At 38.7% G+C, this 24267-nt stretch overlaps 1 protein-coding gene across 7 annotated transcripts in view; it reads right to left on the reverse strand.

The window, feature by feature from the left end:
* Positions 1-24267, reverse strand: part of LOC104013413 (poly(rC)-binding protein 3) — a 545963-nt gene that overhangs the window by 340166 nt on the left and 181530 nt on the right. For all 7 annotated transcript variants that reach the window (XM_087759345.1, XM_087759356.1, XM_009465908.2 and 4 more), the window contains one exon: positions 841-897. The gene's annotated coding sequence lies outside the window, so the exon portion shown is untranslated. The remainder of the gene's footprint in view (positions 1-840; positions 898-24267) is intronic.

Raw genomic sequence — 24267 nt, forward strand, 5'->3', positions numbered from 1 at the left:
TGCCTAACTGCTTCCGACTGCCAAAACCCTTCCAGTAATCATTTCCACAGTGGATGTCCCTGTGACAAAGGATTTCTGGAGCCTGACACAAGCTTAGGTCAAATCCTTTCACATTTCTCTCCATTGTTTCTCTGGAACTGGAGCAGCCTCACATACTCCAGGGTAAGCAGAACTCCTGCTTGGTCACACCACCGTTTCATGACTGTAAGACCAAACAGTTCTGTAGATCTATGCCCTAAGTATTAAAAAACAGCCATGAATAATAAAAATCAGTGAACAGCTCAATATAAGACTGCACCCTTACTTTAGCGTCTCTTTTATGTACTAGCGACATGCTTGGACACCTTCTTTACAACACTGCCCATCTGATTAAGTAGCTGAAGAGAAGAGAAAAGAGAGAGTGCCACTAAGTAATTTACCATCATTAACTATTAGTATTCCCAAACAGTTATTTATTATTCTATGAGCATGTGGACTATGCATCAATTATAACAGATTTTCTGAGCTGTCTCCCCATAAGCCCAAATATCTTTTTTCCCCACTAAAATACCTTACCACCTTATTTCAAGAAACAAGGTTTATTGAAGGTACTTTTTTGTTCACTTATCTGCTGCTGTATATTTTTTCTGAATAAAAAGCTCATTAATAATAATTTAAACCTTTTTTGACGTGTCATTTGCAACAGAGGGAAAGGAGATAAATTTTCATTTCACTTCCACCACTGTAAATACAAAATAAGTTAGATAATACATCTGTAGTTTGCACTTACACTAATATAGTCAAGATCAATATTTTTTATGTGGCAGTAATGTAATAAAAGACATGTCAAATTCAACTTACCTATCACATTAGATGTCCATGAGCCACAATTCCGCCTCAATCCGAAGAAAACTTGACCTGTTGGATATGAAACAATATATTTTCACCTATCATACAGTTTTACCCTCTTTGGAACAGGCTAACAAGCCACAGATTTTTATGGGAAAGAACAAAAAGCAGTTTGCCACTACAGAGAGCTTAGCATCCCAAAACTTTCTTTTTTATTTCCATTAAAATCAAAATATTACAGATAACGTAGATTTCCAAATCAGTAACTTATCTCATTTTAATCTTTATACGGAGCATTCACTGAGGTTCAGCATTTGGTTCTAAGTAGTATTTCAAAGATTTACAAAAAACCCTGAAGGTTACCAGTTGTAAAAAATTTGTACACACTAATTCTTATGGTGCCCTTTGAACAAAACTGCAAAGACCAGGAAGTGAAACATACCCTTTTTTACTTACACTTTTCATCTTTGCTCCTTTCTACGTATTATTTCTCTTTCAGAGTGAAAGCAAAAGAAGGGAGGAGAAAAGAAGGGGAATGGAAAGAAATAATAAGGACTGTCTGGGAGATGAGGTGGCTGTTTTCTGCCAACACTACCATTATAATTAATTACATTTTTATAAAATCAGCTCTCTGAAAATCATAACTGTCAAGTGTTTAGTTTTCTTATATTCACACAACCTAACTGAGATTTAGAACAGTTTTGCTGAAATTTGAGTTATAAAGCAAGGCAAACGAAACTCTCTAGCAGTCTGTATTCACTAGAAAGTAAGCAGAAGTCAGAGGTGTTCAACCCTCATTAATGTATGTAAAATATATTGCCAATGGTAATATTGTGCTTGAAAAGAAAACAAGTCAAGTTTCAGCTCTCAACTAACATGACAGCAATATAACATGAATTTTTATTATCTGACTGTGAGTTTGAGATGATACAATACACAATCTACATCTTTTGGTGTACAGAATTGTAGTGTGCTATATTAATTGTCTCTGAAGAGAAGCACAAAACATGAATCCACCATTACTGTCTTAAATTGTTTCACTGACTCCACTTAAGCAGTGCAAGAGATCTGGTTTCAGGGTAAGCTAGGAAAAGATAAGCAAGTCAGGAACGTTTAACCTATGACACCAAACATTGAGTAAAAAACAAAACAAAACAAAACAAACCCCAAATCAATCTATATTGCTGTTGGCTTTCCTATTTTTCCCCTTGGTCTTACAGGTGCAGTGAACTCCACTGCACCAGAATGAGGTCAATAAGCAAAGGCTCGATCCCATTTCCACTCAGTTGAGTGGCAGAACTTCCATTAACTTGATAGGGAGCTATAGCAGCGCATGAATGGCAAAAGATATCCTGAAGGGCCCCTTGTCTTGCCTTGGGCAGGGATTACAGTCATCAATATTTTAAGACATAAAAGAGGAAAAAAAACCCCAAACAGTTATTTGGCAGAGTTGAGAGAGGAGATTATTTCCATGGTTTTGTTTGGTTTGTGATGAGCTGTGTTGACACATAGACAAGTGCAAACTAAAAAGTAAAAACTAACACCGTGTTATATGTTGCAAGGGAAAAAAACCAACAATCTGCTTTTATAACAAATCAGGAAATTTCCTCAGGAATAATGCTGTCGCAGCATGCTTGCATGATATAAAGAGAAAAGAGATGCAGAACTGAATAAAGGATTGTGGGAGGAGAAGATTTAACAGACCAGTTAGAGACCATCAAGTTCCTCATATTGCCTGCAAGCAAATTGCCTTGTCACACACTTACACCTTCATATGAGAGGATAGTAACACAGTTAGCCCTTTCTGCTGATTTGCATCACTTGTTTGCTATTACAACAGTCTTCCTAGGGAACATTTCAATCATTAAAACAGATGAGCTTGAAGCCAGCTGGACAACGCTCTGCAAGTCAGCTTAAATGCATCCACTGCTTTCAAACAAACAATCCAAAGCTGATTCCCCCCACATGAGCTATACTTAACTTTGGTTTACATTTCCTTTGGTCTGTGGCTTGAACAACTCCGAAGTAATATTTATATTAAGTCCTTGGGAAGCAGTCAAACATCTGTTTTTCTAATTATTAGGAGTAGGAAATGAAATGAGCTCCTTTACTCCCCTGCTGCTCTCAGAAGGGTCTCTCTCTCTGCTTTTCCCTGAAGGGTCACAAGTCCTGTGGACTTTGCCAGGTGGTCCAGGTGTCCAAGCAGGCTCTGCCCCAGTAACAGCCATATCTGAGAAGGGCTTTTGCAGCCTCTTCCTATGAGGATCTCAACACATTTTAAAAGGTGAGTGACAGGACTAACACTGGCACATCTACATCTTTATCATCTATTTGCTAAAGACCAAAGGAAAAAAACTTTTTTATGCTTTAAGATCCATAATGTCTTTAAGAATAGAATATTACTTGCTACATTTTTAATCTATAGTGCCTTTCTCTTTATTTGCATTTTTGATTAGAGGAAGGTTTATGAATCAACTTCAGTGTAATGGAAATATATTAGCAATCTATTCAATCATTGATACATATGTTCATCTAGATAAAAAATTACCTTGAAAATTCACACACTAAGTTTAATACACATTTTTCTTCTTTTAATTTCAAAACTTGTGTTTGCTCATATACAAAACTGAAATAACATTTCCTTTTTAAATCAAGATGGAGTTCATGACTCAATCTTCTCTTTGCTTCTTTTTTTTCAAAAGACTACCACCTCTCAGTGCACAGCATGCAGTTATGAAATACTAATGAGGGAAAAGGACCTTGCATGAATGCCATTAGATGTGCTCAGTGCCGTTTGTCTGCAGTACAGTTGTTTACAGTAGGGAACATTTTATCATCTTTGCACTAGACCTTAAGAGTAGGAAATGTATTATACAAAAGCTGATATGAATACAATCAGAAAAATGTGCAAGTCACTCAAACTAGCATCCAATTTCTTAAGAGTTAAAGCTTCCAAAAAGAGTAATTTGCTCAGTAAGTAATATGAACTATTCAGCATGCACAGTTACTCCATTTTCCTCTTAAAGTTGTCTTACATTTACAGTATATGTGTTGTTTTATACTCCCTCAAGTAACAATTTAAAGACCTTCAGCTTTATTACTCCACGATGTCTGAGACAAGATTTTAATTTCCTGTTTCAAGTATGGGAAACAGCAACAGTTCAGGTATCACACTGCCTCTAATGATACAGGCTTGTTCAGCCACCATTCTGCCCCTGTGCAGAGCTTCCCAATGAGCCAGTCATGATGGGCTAAGTGAAGCAAAACTAGATGTCCTGGAGGAGAAACTGCTCCCCCTCATGGAAAGGCCAAACAGACACTGGAAGTCATGCAAAGCCAAAGACTCTGCGAGATCTCTATGGCGGAGATCCTCCACCAGCATCTTCCAAGGGACCAAGTGCCTTGGGGAGATGTTGCTAACATGAATTTTAAGAGAAATCCCATGAAGGTGCTTCTCTTTTACGCCAGCCCATAGGGTGATAAAACCCTGTGATATAGCAATTACTGCATTGTGACAGTGGTGCATCAGGAGACAGTAACTCAAAGCCAAAACAAAACCAAAACACATGTGGAAAGATGAGTTCTTGATTTCAGGACTAACTTTAATTTTTGCACGTGATACAATTCAGCACACTACTGCAGTCATCAACCAAGACAAATCTTCACTTTGTTCTTTTTCCTAGCCATGATATGTCATAAAGGACTAGATCAGGATTACTTCTTTTATCCAGCATGCCAGAAGACTATTGGCAATTTATTTGAAAGGAGAAGGCTTTAGATAGAAGTAAAAAAGTCAGTGTTGATTAACACAACTCAGTATTTTCTTTTAAAATGGAGTTTAATATAATTGAATAATTGAGAGGTTGGGGACCCGAGTTCTCTACTTAGGCACTCAGAAAACACAGAATGAACATGAGCAGTATAAGCTTTTCCAAGGCTGTTTCCAGCTAAGGTGCATTACCTGTGGTTTTCTGAAAAAGAAAAGAAACCCAAACCAGAGACCAAACAAACTACCCAAACCTAAGAGATTAACTGGTTAGATGGTTTAAGCAGTTTCTACTCATTCTGCAAAACACACAAATGAGTTGCCAGTTTCAAAATATAAATGTATGTTCACAAAGAAATGAAATTACATAATGAAACTAATTTCTTGAGGTGCTCCCGCAATTTATCAGATAACAGTAGTTCACCACGGAAGATTTAAACCTGAAATTCTTTACCTTAATCAGCATATGATCTCCATTACTTTGTATGTTGTGTAGGAATTTACTTTTGCATAAAGGACAGAAAGAAAGAAAGAAAAAAAACTTCTACCAAACCATTGTGGTAATGTTGTAACACCACTTTGCAATGGAGCCAGTGAAGACTGCTAGAGCATCTGTCCCTATATTATTAAGAAAATATTAACTTTTTTTTTTTATATAAAAACCAAACAAAAGCAGCCTTTACCAAGCAACATTTGAATTTCACGGTTTGCATTTGGGAATGTTCTATCTCTAAACTTGGAAAAGACTGCAGTGTTTTAGAACAGTGTTACAAGAAGCTGGACCTTGTTAATTCACTAACATGACTCCGAGAAACATTACAAGTTAACACATTTAGATAAATAAGCAAACAAGGCAGAAGTGGGGGAAGGAAAGCAGCTCTGAAATACAGTTCTGCATCACAGTTGCCAAAGGCTAAAACCAAGATATAGTTGCTAAAGGCATTAACACCACAATACTTTACATGCATTCAAAATATTTAACTACAATAACTTATACTATATTAATTAATATTCTCCAGTAAGGTAAACTCAAGTAAACCGCAATTAGTGTGCACACAGATTTCTAATGTAGCAAAGTGAAAGCTAGTGATGTAAAGTGCAGTAACTTCTTAAAAGGCTGACAGCCACGAACTGCTAAGGTCAGGTACCGTATGCTGGAACCAGCGATGCAGCGGCTGTGTCATGCCAGACCATTTGTTTGATTGGAGGCATGCTGAAACTCGTAGCAACCCTGCATCTATCAGGCTCCCGCAAATCACATAAAGAAGGAATGAGAATTAAACATACTGCAAAGAATTACAAAGTGAGACTGGAGTTAATGACATGTCAAGAGCAGCATTAAAATGGAATATTTAAAAATTCACATGTGGATTAAAAACAAATACAAAAGTGGCTCTAGCATATATGGGTCAGATACTTTGTAGTGCTGAGCTGTACTTTCACAGATCCGTACTCAGATATGAGGCCTGCAGGCTCTCTTTCAAGAATGTTTCTTAGTTATATTGTTGTTTCACAACTCTGTTTACAAGTCAGTGGCAGCTCTAGGTACTCAAAAAAAAAAAATAAAAAAAAAGAAGAAAATATTTAAGCACCTAAATTTCAGTTTATGTATACACATTTAAATACAAATTTACATTCCAAACTTCTGTCAACTATTAAAAGTTTGGGTCAGACTGTACCGCTATATGTGTTGCAGATCTCCACAACTTAAGAAGTTCTTACTTTTGTGTTTCTTTTCCTCTTTACTCATAAGATTCTTCTCTCAACTTTTTAAAATAAAAACAACTTATTTTACTTCAGGTAAGAAAATTAAATATGTAGAAAAACCCCACCAAAACACTAAAGGAATTGAGGTAGCAGCAGCAAAATATTTCAGTTTCTTCCTCTTCTCCTCCACAAGATCATTGACCATTTCAGAATTATAAAATTTTAAAGGGTTAACATACACCCAAAATATTGATGATTTTTAAGACAACTTATTTACCTTTCAAAATGCTTTGACCATCTGCAGAGTCCCTGCTTGTCAGATTTCAAAATCCAAGATCACAGTATATGCAGGCTCTTTAGCCTTCCAAAATGGACATATAAAGGAAGTCACAGAAATAATGCCTTAAATAAAGGCAAAGGGCTCAGTATTGTCATACCCACTGAACAACTTCATTTACAACTACTGACTAAATCCATTATAGATGTTGACAGCTTTAGATCTATGTATTACGTTTTGGTGAATAAATGCCACTACGTATTTAGCCTTTATAGAGCAAAGATTTTATTTTGTGTATAAATCTGCGTTTAATGAGCCTTGAAAGAGATGATTGCTAAATAACAGCCTGCTGCATTCAAGCTCAACTGCCTCCAATTATATTGTTTATAATTATATAATTGTACAATATAATGTGTGTCCAACAATCCCTGTGTTTTATTACTGCACAGCACTATGACACCAGCGTAAATCACCTTTTCACTTTCACAGTCAGCCTCTTTCATTTTGCTTACTCAGCCAACACAAATGCACACAGAACTGCACTTTTGACTGCTCAATGCATCAAACCAGCTTACCAGCCTCAGCAGAAATAAGAAAGTAATGGAAGTGGTCAACTTGCAAAGATGAAAGGGGAAAGAGAGGTACTGCCTATACAAGGAAGTAAGGGAGAAAAAAATAGAAAAAATAATTAGTTCAAAATCATACATGGTGTTTCTTAGGGTGTTTCTTGTTGGCAGATGTTTCTGAATACATTGCCTATCCAAAATTCCCATGAGAACAAGTGCAAAGCAGCCAAAATTGGCAGGTAATGTTCTTCACATTGTTCTTACTCTTATATGGATACTGCAGCTTTTGCTGTAATGGCACTAAAATTAGCAAGAATCTTATTAGCAAACACACCATTATGCTGTTAAACACCTACACAAACCACTCTTCTTCCTCCACCTCCAAAGAACAACATTTCTTCTCTCTGTTCCATCATTTGAAAACTAACCCACCTTTTAATCAGCAATTTAATACACTGGCACTCAGCATATACTTGTAATAATTCCTGCCACAGAAATTTAAGCCCCAGTTATCCATGAAACTCCTTTTTGACTTAATAGGGACAGCATTTCATTGTTTTGACATGACTTGCTAGGCACACCTTCCAAAGTAATAAAATTCTTGGTTTTAAATGTGATATAAAGCCCTCTGCCTCCCTTCCTCCCTTCCCTTCAAGCACACTCTCCACACAAGATTTTCTTCTTTTCTCTTTAGACCACAAGCCTTTACACCCAAAACACCTGGTCTTTTAATCAGCGAAGCTCTGGTACTGCAATCCCCTGTCAGAAGGGCTCCCATAGGGCTCCCCATCAGTGGAGGACAGCATACAACTGCCTGCTGCACCCTCCCCTTGCATTCTTTTTGCTCTTGGCTGCCTGTAAAGCATTGACTTTGAGTTGGTCCATGCTGACTTTTAAAGCCTGCAGCTTAGCCTTACTCCAAATCAATACACTGAATTTTGTCAAATCTGAAACAACACCACTTTTAAGGTTTTCGGTGTCTTTAGGTGGCTAGTGGTTGAGCCCTTAGGAGGGGGCTTTAGGTGTAGGGCTTCACATCCTCTGAACTGCCCCAGCCTGTCCTCCTCCCTCATCGGCACTTACACACCTTTAAAACTCCTGCACTCAGAGGCATGTGTACAGCAGGATGCCTCTCCCTGTGCTTGATGACTCAAATCGTCATCTTCTGAAATCTACTACTATCGTTATTTTAACCACTTGGACAATTTCCCAAATTGGGAGAAGCTGGTTTAAAACTATGATTATTTTTTTCATTGTTACCACTAAAATTACTGCAAACACCTTTTCAGGTCAATTAACTTCACTATTGCACATCAGTTCCTAAACAGTCCCTTAACTAGAGTCAATGACTGCAGAAAAACAAGGCACCTAAACTTCTCTTAGGCTTAGATGCTGTTTTGGTACTGAAGACTAATTAAAAATTAACCTGTAAATATAATTATGAAGTTGTTTTAAAATAATAGCTGTATCACATTCTTTGACCTTGAGGAAACATTTCACCATTATTTATCAAACAAACCTCTTTCATATGCCATCTCTTATAAAAATTCTTCAAACTATGACCTTAATACAAATGTTTGTATTGTGTTGAATAGAAAAGTATCGGGTGGTGAAAAATATCAGTGTCTCTCATAGTTTTGAAAAACTGGTCGTCACAGCAAGGAATGCTACACAAATGACAAGCACACCAATATTAACTTGTACATAGATTTCGCAAATCATTTCCTATAGGCAAGCAAACTTGTTAAACAAAATCCAAGCAGAAAGCCAATTAAATGAAGAACCCAAGGGCAGGCAGGAAAAGGTGCAGTGAAGAGGCAGCCCACACAGAGTGTCACGCAACTGTGGATCCTCTTGGTCACTTCAAAGAAGTTTGGGGCTGACTGTGGGGCCACAGGGAAAAGCAACGTGCTGTCACAGCACAGGCCACAGCACCATTTTCATTCCCAGCACAGAGACCTCCCACAGCTTCCAGATCCCAAACCTACTCAGAGGTACTGACCCAATTTCCAGCTGCTGTTCTTTCCTAGCTAAAATAACTGGCAGAGTTTCCCATGGCCTCCTCCCCAGGTGCTCAGCATCTTCTAAGGTGAGCATCGGTGCACCTTGCCTTGAACACTGGTGCTTGTTACAGCAACAGGAACAATACTGCTGACGGAAGAGATGCTTTCTGCTAAACTGCGAGAGTAGCTGTACCTCAAATTGCTAAAGCTGTCAAATCAGATATTTCTAAAATTCAGAGTAATTTCATCTGCCTTCTTGTTTCCAAGTCTCTGGGATTTGCTCTCCCACATTTACAGGATTTGCTTAGCAAAAATAAGGGCTACACATTTTAGCTTTTTCAAATAAATGCCAAGGTTTCAAGTGTTCTCCTCATCCCCTTTCCATTTTACTGCAGGGGAAGGAGGGGTGAGCATTGTGATATCCGCAGGAAAGAGAAATGACCATTCTGAGTTCAGGTACCTTGGGTATGTTGCCTGGAAGCAGCTCCATAAGACCCCACAGTTCATAAGCAGCTGCCTGATGCATGAAGTGATGACACCCTGTGTGTTTCAACATTTTAAATAAACAGGGATCTGAACTGTTCTCACCTGGCTTGTTTTCAAACAGAAAATTGGGTACCAGCAACAGAGAGAGGAAGCACTTGTTAGCGGGCAGTGGAAAGGTAAGGCAGGGGCAAATTTAAAACTGACAGGGGAGGCAGAACAGACCAGGTAAAAATTTGTTACCAGCCAAGGAAAAAATAAACATAAAAAAAAAAAAAATCAAAGCAGCTTATATCTTAAATTTTGGGTCATTTTTCTTTCACACATGTACCACATTACCTTTGAAAGGCTTTTCACTAACTCTATCTATACTTGGTTCTGCTTCATGCTTCTGTAAACTCAGAACTGTTGTGGTGTTTTGGGTTTTGTCCATGTACTCGAAGGGTTGTTTTCCTGACTGCTATACTCGAACTTCTTCTCTAGAAATTACAGAGTTTGCATTGCTTTGCACTGTCAAAATAATTATGTCTGCTATAGAGGAACAGCTCCAGAAGATAATTTTTTTTTTTTTCATCTTTTCATCTTTTTACCTCTCTCTGGAAACGTGGTATCATTAACAGAAGTAGTCATGGCTTTAAAAATAAAATAAAATACAAAAGTGTTTGTAAGTAAGAATGATTAAACAATAGTATATCTGTTTCAATCCAAATGGAAAAAATACAGAAGGTAGAAACAAAAAGCAGGCACACAAGTATGTCAAATTTAAGAGGAAAGAATGAGTCTTCTTGTCATAACCATTGATAAGGCCACTTTCCACCACTCAGAGGTATAAATTGACAGTAAATGAGAAAACAGCAGAGAAAGAATATGCATTAGATACCAGAATTCTTGCTGAGAAATAGGAATTCTGCTACTGTGTAGATGGTAGATATACAAAACCAGGTCAAACTGATCATAGCTTACTACATATACATAGATTACATGGATTAACTGTTGCTTCCACAGGCACTGGTACCAGGTGCAGCAATTTTCTGGTTGGCTCTTCCAGCTATCCCAGAAAGAAGAAAAAAAAAAAAAAAAAAAATCTTCTTTTTCCATTTGCAAAAGTCCAGGAAAATGTACATGTTCAGAATGCCAAATTGTATGCACTTCAAGCCCTGAATTTGCAAAAGCTTAAATGAAGTCTGAGCAATAAAAGTCTTGCATAATTTACTATTTTTTATGAGAATATGGGGGGAAAAAATGCACAACTGAAAGACTTCACACAGTTATATGTGGTTGCACACACAGCAAGAGCATTGCTGAGAAACAGCTGTTAGTTACTTTGACTTCCAGCTCAAACAAACTTTGAAAAAGTGCCCAACTGTTACCAAATTTTACTTACATTAACTTCCTTCACAAAGTTGAAGTATTATAAGAGGGTAAAATATTCATGCTTCAACAGCTTTATCATAAAATCTATCTCTATTTAAGGAAAAAAAAAAAAAGCATGTCAGTGCCTGTGAATAAAGTTTTCACTTCTTTCCTTGAACAGTCTTGCACCAAAACTTTGTACAATAAGTTGTTTTAATTTATTTATTTATTTTTACACAAAAAGATTTGAAACATGTTTTCCATGCTTATCTCTCAGACAACCCAGCACAACTGAAGGAAAAATGTGCTCTTTTTTCTTCCCCCATTATGTAATGGATATTAATTGATTGAAACAGTGGTGAAAGTAGAACTCTAGTTACAGGTCCATCAAATACAGTATGCCTTAATTTGATTTTGTCAAGAGCCTGTAGATGCCACTATCTATTTGAATTCATAATAGAATATGAGAAAAAATGAGAAAAAATAAAATCAATGAGATTCATTTTAAAACAGAACATGCTAAAGCATTTCTCAAAAGAAATAGAAATGAATAAAGAAAAAGTAAAGGCATAAGAGGAGTCAATCCCCCAATATTAGATTTTGTTCTGGACTTGGGGTCATGTCCTTGCTGTCAGCTGGCAAGTAATATATTATTGCAAGCCAATATACATCCCTCGATCAAACACTACAAGTCTGCATCAGGAATTTAAAAGTCAAGTGTTCCTGTCTTTTTATAAAGTACATAGACATATGTAAAAATTACGTTTGCACCTCCTTAAAATGCCCTTCTCTCCCTGCTTTCTCCCCACAATCCTTTCTTTCCTTGAAAAAATGGTTTCATTACCCAGCGAAAATGTTACTAGCATAATTTTTAAGGCAGCATGGTATCAGGCAATCATTCGTGATATCATAGATACCATAAGACACAAAAATACATATTTCAGCCATTGGTCACACACATTTTAACTGTGTATGTCATGCAAGGATGGGTTTAAATGTTATAGAACATGAAAGTGAACAGAATAATAGCTTTTCCATTTCATATGTGAAATACATGACTGATTCGAAAGCCTGAATTCCTGGGTGTGGTACTGATACCAGGATCAGTTGGCTTTCCACATGGGATTCATTGGCAAGAAGCCTCCAGCCTTGTCAATGATAGCATTCTGGGATCCCCATTTTCTACAATGACATATTTTACTTCCATAACCTATTACAAAAAAAAGTCTCTCTCCGGCCTCCAAAGCACTAACAACTGCAGTTCTTTGGCCATGCTTCCTGAGCGCTCTGCTCGTGCCCTGAGCGAGAATTGCTTCACAGGGCAATGACTGTTCATAGGACATTTTAAGACTAATTGCAAGCTTCACTTATGCAGTCAGATCCTGGGTTATCTGGCAGCTATACAAGATCCCAAAATGCCAACCACCATATATCTAGATCCTGTCCCTAAAAGGGTCTTCAGCTCTTTGGAGTAAGTGCTTGCTTCTTGTGGGAACTGAGTCCCATCACTGGATGCTGCTCTCTCCCCTCACATTCACCTCCTAAAGGAATTTGTCACTGTACTGGGAGAACAGCTTCCCACAGGTAACTCTCTACCTTACAGAAAGAAGAAAGGACAACCTAGTTCCCTTCTGTGAATTCACATGGCCTCCTTAAACTCCTCATAAATCCCCACTGGGAAGCTTCTCTGAAATATTTTCAGGACTCCAGAGTGTTGCTCTCCTTTCTGAAAAAGCTGATATTATTCCTGTGTCTCCTTTCAAAGATTTTGTCACAGTTAAGACAGGCAGAGTTTCCCTTCTGGGCCTATCAATATTCCTCTGGGCTGTCAACCAGGGAAGTTTCCAGCTCTAAAAGCATAATATAATCTAAAAAAACAGAGGCATTTGCCTTAACTGCCTGTTACTTTCCAGAAGTTCTTAAATTCTCATACTTATTCTTCACCAGTCTGCTAAAACCATTCATCTGATGCTTTTTTTCATGTTAATAGTACTGATTCAGTTTTTAGGCTCTTCCCCCTCATACCAATGTTTCCCTGCCTGAAGTCTTATGGATTCTGGTTGGACTTTTTAGCAGGACTCCCCTGTATGAAATATGACGCTTTTTTTTAAAATAAACAAAACAAAAACAAAAAACTGTGCAGCATCTCAGCTAGCAACTACTAAGGGATCCAGCCTGGTTTTGCATAGGAACTGAGATGTCCTATGTACGTGCAGCACAATTCATTCCACAAAAGAAGAAAAAAAAAAAAAAATCAACAGCAAAGCTAGGAAGCATAGTGCCTATGTACTGAAGCAGCTCTTGAGGAACAAGGCTGGGTCCAACCAGGCAGCTGAGATGAACACAGGCTGCTCAGGACCACTGCTGTCTCCATACAAAGCCACCTCATTATGCCTGTATTGACTTCTGAAAACAAGTACAGCACAGACACACCTGCCATGGATGTACACATAGCCAGCTTGGGTCCCAGGCAGATTTATTTCCTCAGGCTTCACACTGCAAGACGAGGACTATACCGCTTCGACCCCAGAGCTGGCCCTGGAAGAAATCTGTCCACATCCACACATATTTGAACATGATCCATCAGATGAGAGCTGACTTGGCGCAGAGCTGGCTCCCTATTGACCACTATAGGCAATAGTGCCAGTGGGCAGCACTGCTTCCTACCCTGCACCAAAGCATGGTCACCTTGAGGGAGCACGAACCCATGCCATTAACAGATTAGCAAGAACAGGGATTGTGCACTTATTCTTGGCCTTAATGGTTGGGAGAACACCACAAAAATCACTGGAACTGAAACCTGAGAGCATTTTCCCATGCTGCTTCAGATCGAAGTCCCATATTTTCAGGAGGAAAGTGGGAAGAAGGGGAAAGGAAGCTTCTTCCTCAGTATCTGATATATACTCATAGATATTTTCTCTATGAACATTCAGTGAAAGAAAATATGAAATGCAATGCTCGAATGAGGTCATAGACTCTGTTAATTTATTACAAAACAGGATAGGATTTCTGTGTCTTGAGGCAAACTACTGCATGGGAAATGGTGATCCAGGATAATGTAGCACAGTTATGGTATGCTTCGAAATTCTAAATACAAGTGTGTTTAGAATTTTTTTAATGACTTGGCTTAAGGGGATTCTGAATCCCCTAAAAACATGTTATTTTGCTATACTTCATATAACAGCCTAATTAATTATATTTTGAAACATATAAATTGATCACATTTAGATTAACACACAAATTCTAAGACAAACAAGGTTTTATGTATCTCATAAATGTTTATATATCAGGGTGTTTCTTAATGGAATAGTCTCGTCGCTCCCACACCTCCTGCTTCAAGAAGGTTATTAAGATAAAAACCTTCAAGATACAAAATTTGGAAACAAGACCTATACAAAGGCAGAAATTTCTTACTGTCCTTTCCAAAAGAAATGCATTCTAGGAAGTACAAAACAAAAATGAAGAAAATCTGGCACTGTTAATATAAAACTTTGTATCCTGGGCTAAAAATGCAGGTGCTGTAACCTGTATGCTGGCCTAATAGTCACATGAGTGTTATTCAACAGTAAGAGCAGGTCTTTAATTACTGAATAGATGCTAGAGGTTTTTTTTATTTTTACTTTTTAAACAGAAGTGGCAGTGTAATATAACCAATTTATGGGATCAATATTGAATCTGTTAAGAATAAGAGGTATCTCTTATCCCTATCCACAAAGCAATCTAGTCCCCCTACATTCCATCATCAAACATTATGGTTTTGATCTTTGTTTATTCCGAGATTGGCCCAAAAGAGAACAAAAGCTGAGAAACCAAGAGCAGCAAATTCTGCCATGAGCAAAGACATTTCGTGTTTACCGCGGGGAGCTGAACACATCTGAAAATACAGCTCTGTTAATGAATGAGTTTTCCAAATAACTGCTACAGAATTTTTTTATCAGGTTGATAAAAAAGCACTACACAATAATTAAGCAAGCTCAAGTGGTGTAAAGATAGTCCCCAAAAAAAAATTTTCCCTTTCCTGGGGAACTTTGGAAGATGACTTACAAGCTGCCCTCCACAGATTCTGCTACAAGCACTGGTGTATGGAGAAGGCCACAGCACTCATCACCATGAAGACTGCAGCTTACTCAAAGCCATAAAGGATGGTTCCAGCGAGACTACCACAATTTACAGAGGTGCCCAGAGCTGGACAATTTACCCTAGGGCCCCTTTCTACCTCCAAAGCATCTCTGCATCAGGAAAACACAAAGGTAGCTTAAAGCATTCTTACTTTTCATTTCATTTGGCTCCAAAACCTGCATTGTGCTTCTGAAAAGGCAAGAGGGAAAGAAAACATCTATCAGGATACTTCAGTACAACTTTTCCTTAAAAGAAAGCCTGCAACATCAAATGGGGAAGATCAATTCCCTGTAAAATGTTAATAATACATAATAGAGATCTTTCTACCTTACACTTCAAGGGCAAAACCAATGCAAAGATTTTAAAAGATTCTCTAATTTGTTATAGATGTGACATCTTTAAGTGAAAGAGGACTTTAGATACAATCCAAAGATGTTTCTCTCCTCAGTTTACAAAACGAAATTCTTCATATCCAGGGGGCTCTTATTCAGCTTTTTCCCAATTTGATTTATTAGCAACAATGATTACTGTTAGTACTTGTGGTGCCATAAAAATATTAATTTCATTTAAAGTGAGTTCTGTCCCTTCCTTTGTCCTATCTATCCTCCAGCCTCTATTTGCATTGGTTAGTATCATAAAACAAAAGAAAATCAGGAGGTTTTTCAAGCCTAAGAAGTACAACTCTATAAATTGTCTCTCAGAACTACATGGTTGCACTAGCAACTTATAAAGCCAATAAAATATCTCCTAGAACAGAGTTTCACAAATAAAATTTTCAGGCATCACAGACATATGTTTGTGAAAGTTAGGTGAATTTTGATCCTTATTCCTTTTGAAAATCATAGGTCAAAACCTCAGTTGTAACAGTCTCAGTGACAAAAAGTACTATTCTTTTTGATGCAATTTTAAACAGCTACAAGATGGAGATTAAGAAGACTTTTCAAAGTTAAAAGTGTTTGATTTTAATTAGTGGTTTCCAAAAACTGAGTGAACTTCACACTTACATCTTTTTGCTGGTGAATAAATCCCACATTAGTTATTAGTAAGGTCATAACCCACCATTGCCACAGAGCAACGAGGGCACTACAATAACACCAGAGTTTGGAACACCAAGCTGTTTAACTGCTTTCTGACAGTACCTCTGGGGGATTTCAAGATTTTATTTAACCTCACAATAGTACGCTTTGGGTTACACCAGTTGTATTTTTTTGTTGCTGTTGTCAAATCACATTCCATAAAACTCAAGGCAGCCTCTCTCAGCTCAAACATTAAGATCTAACTATAAATAAACCATGGAGATGGAAGATGTTGAAGAAATGCAGTTCTTTTCCTAGCAACTGTTTCTGGCAGGTTTCCATTAAAACCTCAAAGACATGCATAACTGAAGGTAAACCAAATAACATGGCTGATACTATGGGGAAAGGTTTGAGTTCACACGGATCACTCAACAAACCACAGCTTATGTTCTCTGTCTTGCTAAGTAGAACTCTAGAGTAATAGATTATTCATTAAACAAAAAAAAAAAAAAAAAAAAAAAGAAGACATTAATTGGAACAACAGTCATCAGAATGAACACCGTGTGAAACACACATAGTAAAATCTGAAACAGGTAACTGTCTGTTGTGGATGTTCTCGTTTAGGCGTTTAAAAATAACGATTGCATATCTGTTTAGTTCTACCTCAAGTCAATAAACTTTTTCCTTTGATTATGTAACTTTACTGATCTTGGGGAAAAGAAATATTATTATTTTCCCATGTTCTCCAGATCATCTGAAATCTGCTCATTTTTCCTGAGTTTGATTTAAATATTTTGTACTTCAAAAAAAAAAAAAGACACACAAAGGTTTCCCTGATCTCACGTGAAATCAAATCACTGTTCTGAGAAGCTTAAGTTCTGACTAGTTTGTCTTTCCTAGTGATTCCTATTAAATCAGAAAAAAATCCCACTATGCCTACTTAAAAAATTCTTCAAGACACGGCATGCAAAATATAGGATACTATTCCAAATTACTTCAGCCCCAAACCTTGTAAACCATTTGCATACGTCCTTACTGAGTGAATTTATCCCATTGATTATTCCATGTGATAGAACTGAAAGTTAAAATTAAATATAGCAACAAAGTGAAAAATTATGCATCCTGGTGGAAGACCTCGCCACTGCACTGCAGTCACAGTCATCACCAACACTAGGTTTGGCTGGACTATGTATTTTTTTTTCTCCAAGCAAAGTAGAACATTTCCAGAGAAATTGCCCTGGTAGACTTCATGTGGTGGTTCACCTGTTTTACACTCGCGCTTGTCTTTGTCAGCCTAGCTCTACAGCCCTGACTATGTAAAGGCAGAAAGGGAGCTGTTGTGGTTTAACCCCAACAGCCAACTACGCACCACAAAGCCCTCGCTTGCTCCCCCCACAGTGGGATGGGGGAGAGAATCAGAAGGGTAAAAGACAAAACTCATGGGTTGAGATAAAGACAGTTTCACAGGTAAAGCAAAAGCCACGCATGCCAGCAAAGCAAAACAAGGAATTAATTCGCTGCTTCCCATGGGCAGGCAGGTGTTCAGCCATCTCCAGGAAAGCAGGACTTCATCACGCATAAGGGTTACTTAAAACACAATCACTCTGAACATCCCCCCCTTCCTTCTTCTTCCTCCAGCTTTATACACTGAGCATGACATCATATGGTATGGAATATCCCTTTGGTCAGTTGGGGTCAGCTGCCCCAGCTGTGTCCCCTCCAAACTTCTTGTGCCTACTCGCTGGTGGGGTGGTGTGAGAAGCAGCAAAGGCCTTGACTCTGTGTAAGCACTGCTCAGTAGTAACTAAAGCATCCCTGTGTTATCAACACTGTTTTCAGCACAAATCCAAACCACAGCCCCATACTAGCTACTGTGAAGAAAATTAACTCTATCCCAGCCAAAACCAGCACAGGAACAAAACATAGGGGTACCTTGCTACTGTATAGTCCGGGAAGGCTAGCCCACTTACAGAGCAGAGTCTGTAGCAGAGCATAGAAACCAACAGAAAGACTCAGGCTGCAATTCACAGGGGACATGGCAGTAGCATTGTGAAACAAGCATTTTAATTTGTATCTTGAGGGGAAAAAGAGAAAAGAGGATTATACCTTTAGCCATTTGATTATTATTTTTCCTAAAGTAGCAAGCTTTTTGGGGAGTGTGAGGGAGTGAGGAATTCATTGAAAACCCAACTGTCTGAGAAAAATAACACCAAAATGTAGTCTGAACTGACCCTAGTTAATTCCCTCAAGCAGATAATAAATTCTTTGATGAACTTCCAAAATAGCCAAGGATATGCAAAATTGTAAACAGGCCAATTTTTCTGAAGGAAAAAGATACTTTTATATATCTGATACTATGCTACTCTTCAGTTACATATATTTTTGTTCTCAGTGTGGAAATACAAATGCTTCAGGTAAACAAAAATAGGGAGACAATTATTTTGTTGTTTCAAGTTTCATTATTAAATCTATATTGTAGAAGCCAAAATGTTTCAAGTCTCTTTGAATGCATACATGGCACTAAGTACATTTCCCACAAAAGACACATCTTTTGTCACAGGTTTTCTATTACTTAACAAGAGAAAATAATAACAGGAGATATATTCGTAATTTACCCTAGTTCAAAAAAATTCACCTACAAGGAGAAAACGGGTGTTCGAGCAAACAAAACAAAACCATTCGCTATAGGACAGTGGGCTTAAACCGTTCCTAGATGCATTGTGAAATACCTTTCTTCTAAGGTAAGAAAACAGGAAATGGTAAGAACTAATTTTTTTAGCTGCGTACTTCCTGAATTATCATATTAGTAGTTAATGACATGCTATTACTGTATCATTTTGCAGTCAGCTAAGCAGCAACAACTAGAGTATAAAGTGTGAATCATCACAGCACAACTGAGTTGCAGATTGCCATTTGCAAGAATGTTAATCTTCAATACAACTTAATGCTTTAGCCCTGAAAATATCACTCACTCCCATGTGCAACAATGGAGAATCAAGGCACCATAAATATCTCTAATTGTCATTAATAAGCCCCTGAACAGAGATGGTGAGCAGACCTCCGAGACAAATTCAGAACAGTTTGACTGTATCCTGAGATGCTGGTAGCTTTCATTATTAGCCCTCCTGTAATTCATCGGCAGGGAATTGCTTGCACACATATGCAGAGGCACGCACACCTTCACAAATGTGTAAGTGGCTTGACTATACCCCAAAAGCATGACTGAAGCCCTCTGTGGACACACCTATGCTAACTTAGGTACCAGTAACCACACCGCCACTGCAGCAGAGCTCAGCAGGAGCTGCAGACCCCTGCCAGCAAACCCCAGCTACCTTACAGGAAACAACGCTGCTGTCACCAGACTACAGCCCCAGTCTACCCTAGCTGATACCGCTCCATGCTGATGCTTCTGGAGCTGGGTTGTGCTGAGACAGCTGGAATATCTTTGCACATGCATCTTTTCACCAAGACCTGTTTTTCCTGCAGCTGAGCAGACAAACAACCATAGGAGGTATATGTAGTTTCTCAGTCCTCATGCAGACCAAGCATCCCATTCTTATTTTCCAGTAAAACTGACTGCAAGACAATGAGGGACATACAAAAGCTGCTTGTTCACTCTGATCTAGGATTGCAGTTTGACCATGTATCAGTGAAACTGAAGATTTGGTTTTGGACCTTCTTAAAAATGAAAAGATCAGTTTCTGCCTTGCGGTGATGATGAAGCTGATAAATCCAGGGATGGGAAGAAACTTGCATGTCTATTCAGCAACTAATCAGGGCTAATGAAGGATAAAGCACTACCCCTTACTGAAGTGGCCTCAGCGGACTGCTGCAAGTATCCCAAAGCAGCAAACATTAGGACCATTTTAGTTACACAGCCCGTCATCCTGACACACCAGCTCTAGCAGCTTGCAAACATATGCATACCTTCCCCAAGACACCACCATATCTTCAGGCCTCATGGGAGACAGTGCAGCACTTTTCAGGTTCCTTCTTAGGCTGTAACTTATAACTGTGCATTGCTTCCTCACAGATCTGGTTCTTCTAAACCTTGCCCTGGTATATGTGTTCTGCAAAGGTCAGTGTGGGTAATACAAGGATACCTCAGCAGAGAAGTAAGCAGGTCTATACATAGTAAGGAGATGGTAAATCAGATTCCTAAAACATGGTATTTTGAATTGTAAATCCAGAGGATAGATATCATCCTTTGACTGTTGAGAGTCAGTGTAAGCATTGCTACACTGCATAAGAGATGGGAAGCGTGAGTGCATATGTCTGTGTTAAAAGAGAGGCCATGAAAATCAGGGAATGGATATAAGTACCAAAGCCTAAATATGGAGGTATCACAGTAGGGAAGGGGGATGATAATGAGATTTAACTATGCAATACACAGCTGATAAGGTGGCTTACTTAGCTTACCCATTTAAAGAAAAAAGTCACACAGAAAAGTCATAAAAGGATTTTAAAAAACGTGGGTATCTTCAAAATTATTTGGTGTCTGCATACAAATACTGGACAAGAGATGAGAATTTATTCTCTTTCCCAAGACCTTTAAAAAGAATTTTCTTTCATATTGACATCTCCTTAGCTGCAAATGACAGGCAGATTATCAGAAGTGAGGACATACCCCTCAAAACAACTGTTTCAGGTTCTTGGCAAGCCGCATGGATTTACTTCTTTTACATTTCCAAGGCACTCTCCAAACTTACATGTAAGTACATGTTTCAGTGATGAAAATGAAAGCATGATCCTCTCATATCTAATGAGCAAAACAACAACAAAAGCAAGATCTTCAAAAATGGTTAAGTAATTCAGTGTAGCTGGCCACCTGAAGCTATAATAAATGATTATTTGACATGCTATTGTTGACTTCCATTAGTCAGTTATTCCCCCCAAGATACCACACTACATTTAGTTTTAAAGATTCAATCCCCTATTTCTTTCCTCATTTTTACCTGATAAACTTCAAAATCATCCAAAAATATTTTAGGACTGAACTTTGATGAGGAAACCACAATCTTACATTCAAGTTACATACTTATAATACTTATTCATTTAGAAATATCATAAATAGATGTATAAAATAGAAAATAATTATTCCTAACTATTTATCACAAAGCAAGAAAAACAGAGATCTAAAAGTGCTTGGCAACCTATTTTTATCGTGGATGCTTTGATTTTGCAGAGCTCCCTTACATATGAATTTCTGAAAGCATTAAAAAATTAGGATTATTTTGTATCATGGATAAGATACCTGGTATTATATATAGATAACTATTCATTGGCTTCATAATCCTCTAGGGTGTATCACACATCGACATGGTATACCTGACTGCTAGGCCTGAATTTTTTTTAAGCCAGAAAATGAGTAAAAAAAAGTCTGCACAAATCCAACAGCTCTCAGTTGGATAAATTTCTCAGAGGTTTTTTCAAAGAAAGTTTTATTCCCACTAAGAACAACACATACCTCATTAAATTTTTGCCAGATAAAAAGCAGTCCCTTCCCCTGTCCCTCCGGTTTACCATATAGACAACTGCCGAGTCAGGAAGAAAATGATATTGCAAAACAAAATGATCCAGCTTCACAAGAAGGAAAAAAAGAAAAAAGTACAGAGAACTTCAGGATGTAGAAAAAAATGCATAGCCTGGAATTTCAGTCCCTCACTCAATAGCACTAGGGAAAGCTTCTACTAGATATGAAGAAATAAAATGTATTCTCTATACTGTCCTGCTGGAAGTATATGCATGCAGGTCTGGTCAGAGGCTGGTATTTCTACCTCCTCTTTCCCCCCCGCCCAAAGTCCATAAAGAGGTTCTTACAGAACTTAATATCACCATGGAAGGCCAAAGTAACCACCAGCTCAGTAAAGGCACTTCAGCATGAAGTTGTATGAAGCTACTGTCCCTTTGAGGGGCATGGGATGTGGCAGTTTCACTTAGATGGTTTCACTTAAAGAGTTTCAAAGTGTTGGCTCAATAAAACACTTCTAAACAGCGATGCTTCAACCATCACTCTTCTTCCAAGCATCTTTTTATTAAAGGCTGTTACTGTACGGAGATCACCAATTGGCTTTTGTTCATCTAGTTTCAGGACTGGGACACGGCATAAAGACAACTTCCTCTTGGTTGATGATCTTCACCTGCAGAAGGGTAAATGTGTAAGAAATGAACATGACTTTTGGTCTACCAGCCAGTTCTTTGGGACTGTCTCTTTTGGCTGAAGTAGCAGTAAACCCAGAACAAGTGCGAGAGCAAAAACCTCTCCCCGTTATTTGTTTGCTGTGCCCAGTGCGGTTTCTCTTTGGAGGGAGAAACACAGCTGCCCTGACCAAACTGTTCTCACAAACAGCAGAGCAGGCTGGAAGTTTCCTAATGAAACCACATCCATGTCAGCCAGCCCTCGCTGCTCCACTGAGCCCCCAAGCCAGCAAACATGGCACCTCTCAGCCTCCAGCACCCACAGCCAACCCGTGTTTCAGGGGCAGCGCTGCCTGTGGTGCACGGGGAGATGTTTCAGCTGGCAGCGTACACCTTCCACAATGTTCCTCCTGCCCTGGGCACCCTTTAGGTGCCGACCTGGGGCCTTGTGCAGCCTTGTCGCCCACCATCCACATCCCCATGCCAGCCTCTGCCCCTGCGCTGGCTGGACACCTGGGGCACGCTGCTGCAGGCAGCCGCCCTTGCATCCCTCTCCCACTCGAAGCAGACCCAAGCCTTGCAGCCTGGTGTTGATCCTGAAAACGCTGGTCCTGGAAGGATCCTGCCAACTGTTTACTTATTTCTTTATTTTAATCAAACACTGGGAGGCTCTGGCTGTTATCCTGATGTGGGGTGGAAGCATTTTTACACCATGGGATGGGAAAGGCAGGTGTCTGGTTCAGGTCTGTTGCACACACCCTGTGAGATTTTGCTCTCCCCCCCCCTCCTCAGCCCTGTTTTCACTTCATAATTAATGCCATCTCTCCTCTCCTTATGCCTGGACAGAAAGTAAATATCAGAATTAATTATAATACTTACTGACTTCACAGTTAGCATCAACTGAATAACCTGCCGAAATGGTATTTATCCTGCTTTAAGGAGGACACGAAAACTAATGTTTTCTAATGTCAGGGCATACAACTTGTGTGCTTCCATGCTATTTGTTTCATTGTCAGTCTGGTCAATTTGAAGAGAATGGAATTTATTATTTTAATATCCCAAAACTGATTTCTGCCCACTATCTGCAGGGCAACACAAAAATACATCAGAAGGCAAGGAGGACAGAGTCACTCAGTGACAAAATAAACCCAAGGATCTATAAATGCAACTGGATGTGAATTTTTGCACCTGTAAGCATCCTTTAGGATAAATTAAATATGCTAGAAGGTGATTGACAATTTTCATCAGTCTTAAATACTGAATAATTTAAATGCAGGACTTCTCGTCTAATACAAAGTGCTGAGCAGAGAATCCTAAACAAACACTGTCAAATACAAATCCAGTCTGCACGAAATCTGAAACAGAGGAAAAAGTTTAACCCAAGGTGAGCCTGCACACTCTCTGACTGCAGTACCATCTGATTACTGGGAAAGTGGCAGGAAAATCTACCCTGACTGCAAAGGAAAAAAGTACAGGGCATGATAAACTCATCTGAAAAAAGCCAAGAGCAACAAAAAATCCCAAGGTCTGTAACTGTGCTAGTGTTAGATGATGACCTGTGCTTTGCCTTGACTCATTAAAGCAAAGTGCTGTGTTAGTAGGAGATGAGACCAGACCCCCCTGCATCCCAACAGTCACCATTTTGCTGAAGAATCAAGTAAGAGCCTGATGAACGCTACTGTCATTTATAGAAAGCCTCAGAAGAGCTTCAGAACTACAGCAAAGTAGCAGAACTAATCCTTTAACTTGGGGAGGAACCTACGTGCACATGGGCAGGCCAGCTGTGCTTGGGAATCAGTTGGTGCGAAGGAACCTGAGGGAGATCTGCTTCGTTCAGTGTCCCAGATCATTCTACGTTGTATGAGCTGTTGTTCCACCTCCCTCGGCCAGTCCTTTTCAAAAGCCCTAGCACAAACTAATCATTTAATCTGCTCTTCCCAGCAATATTCACAGAACTGAATTTCTGTAATTTCATCTGAAAATTAAGCCTAGAGGTGGCTAATATGGGCAT

Source organism: Nipponia nippon, unplaced genomic scaffold (assembly GCF_047370975.1).
Source record: "Nipponia nippon isolate SJK-2023a ecotype South Korea unplaced genomic scaffold, ASM4737097v1 scaffold_1, whole genome shotgun sequence".
NCBI lineage: Eukaryota > Metazoa > Chordata > Aves > Pelecaniformes > Threskiornithidae > Nipponia > Nipponia nippon.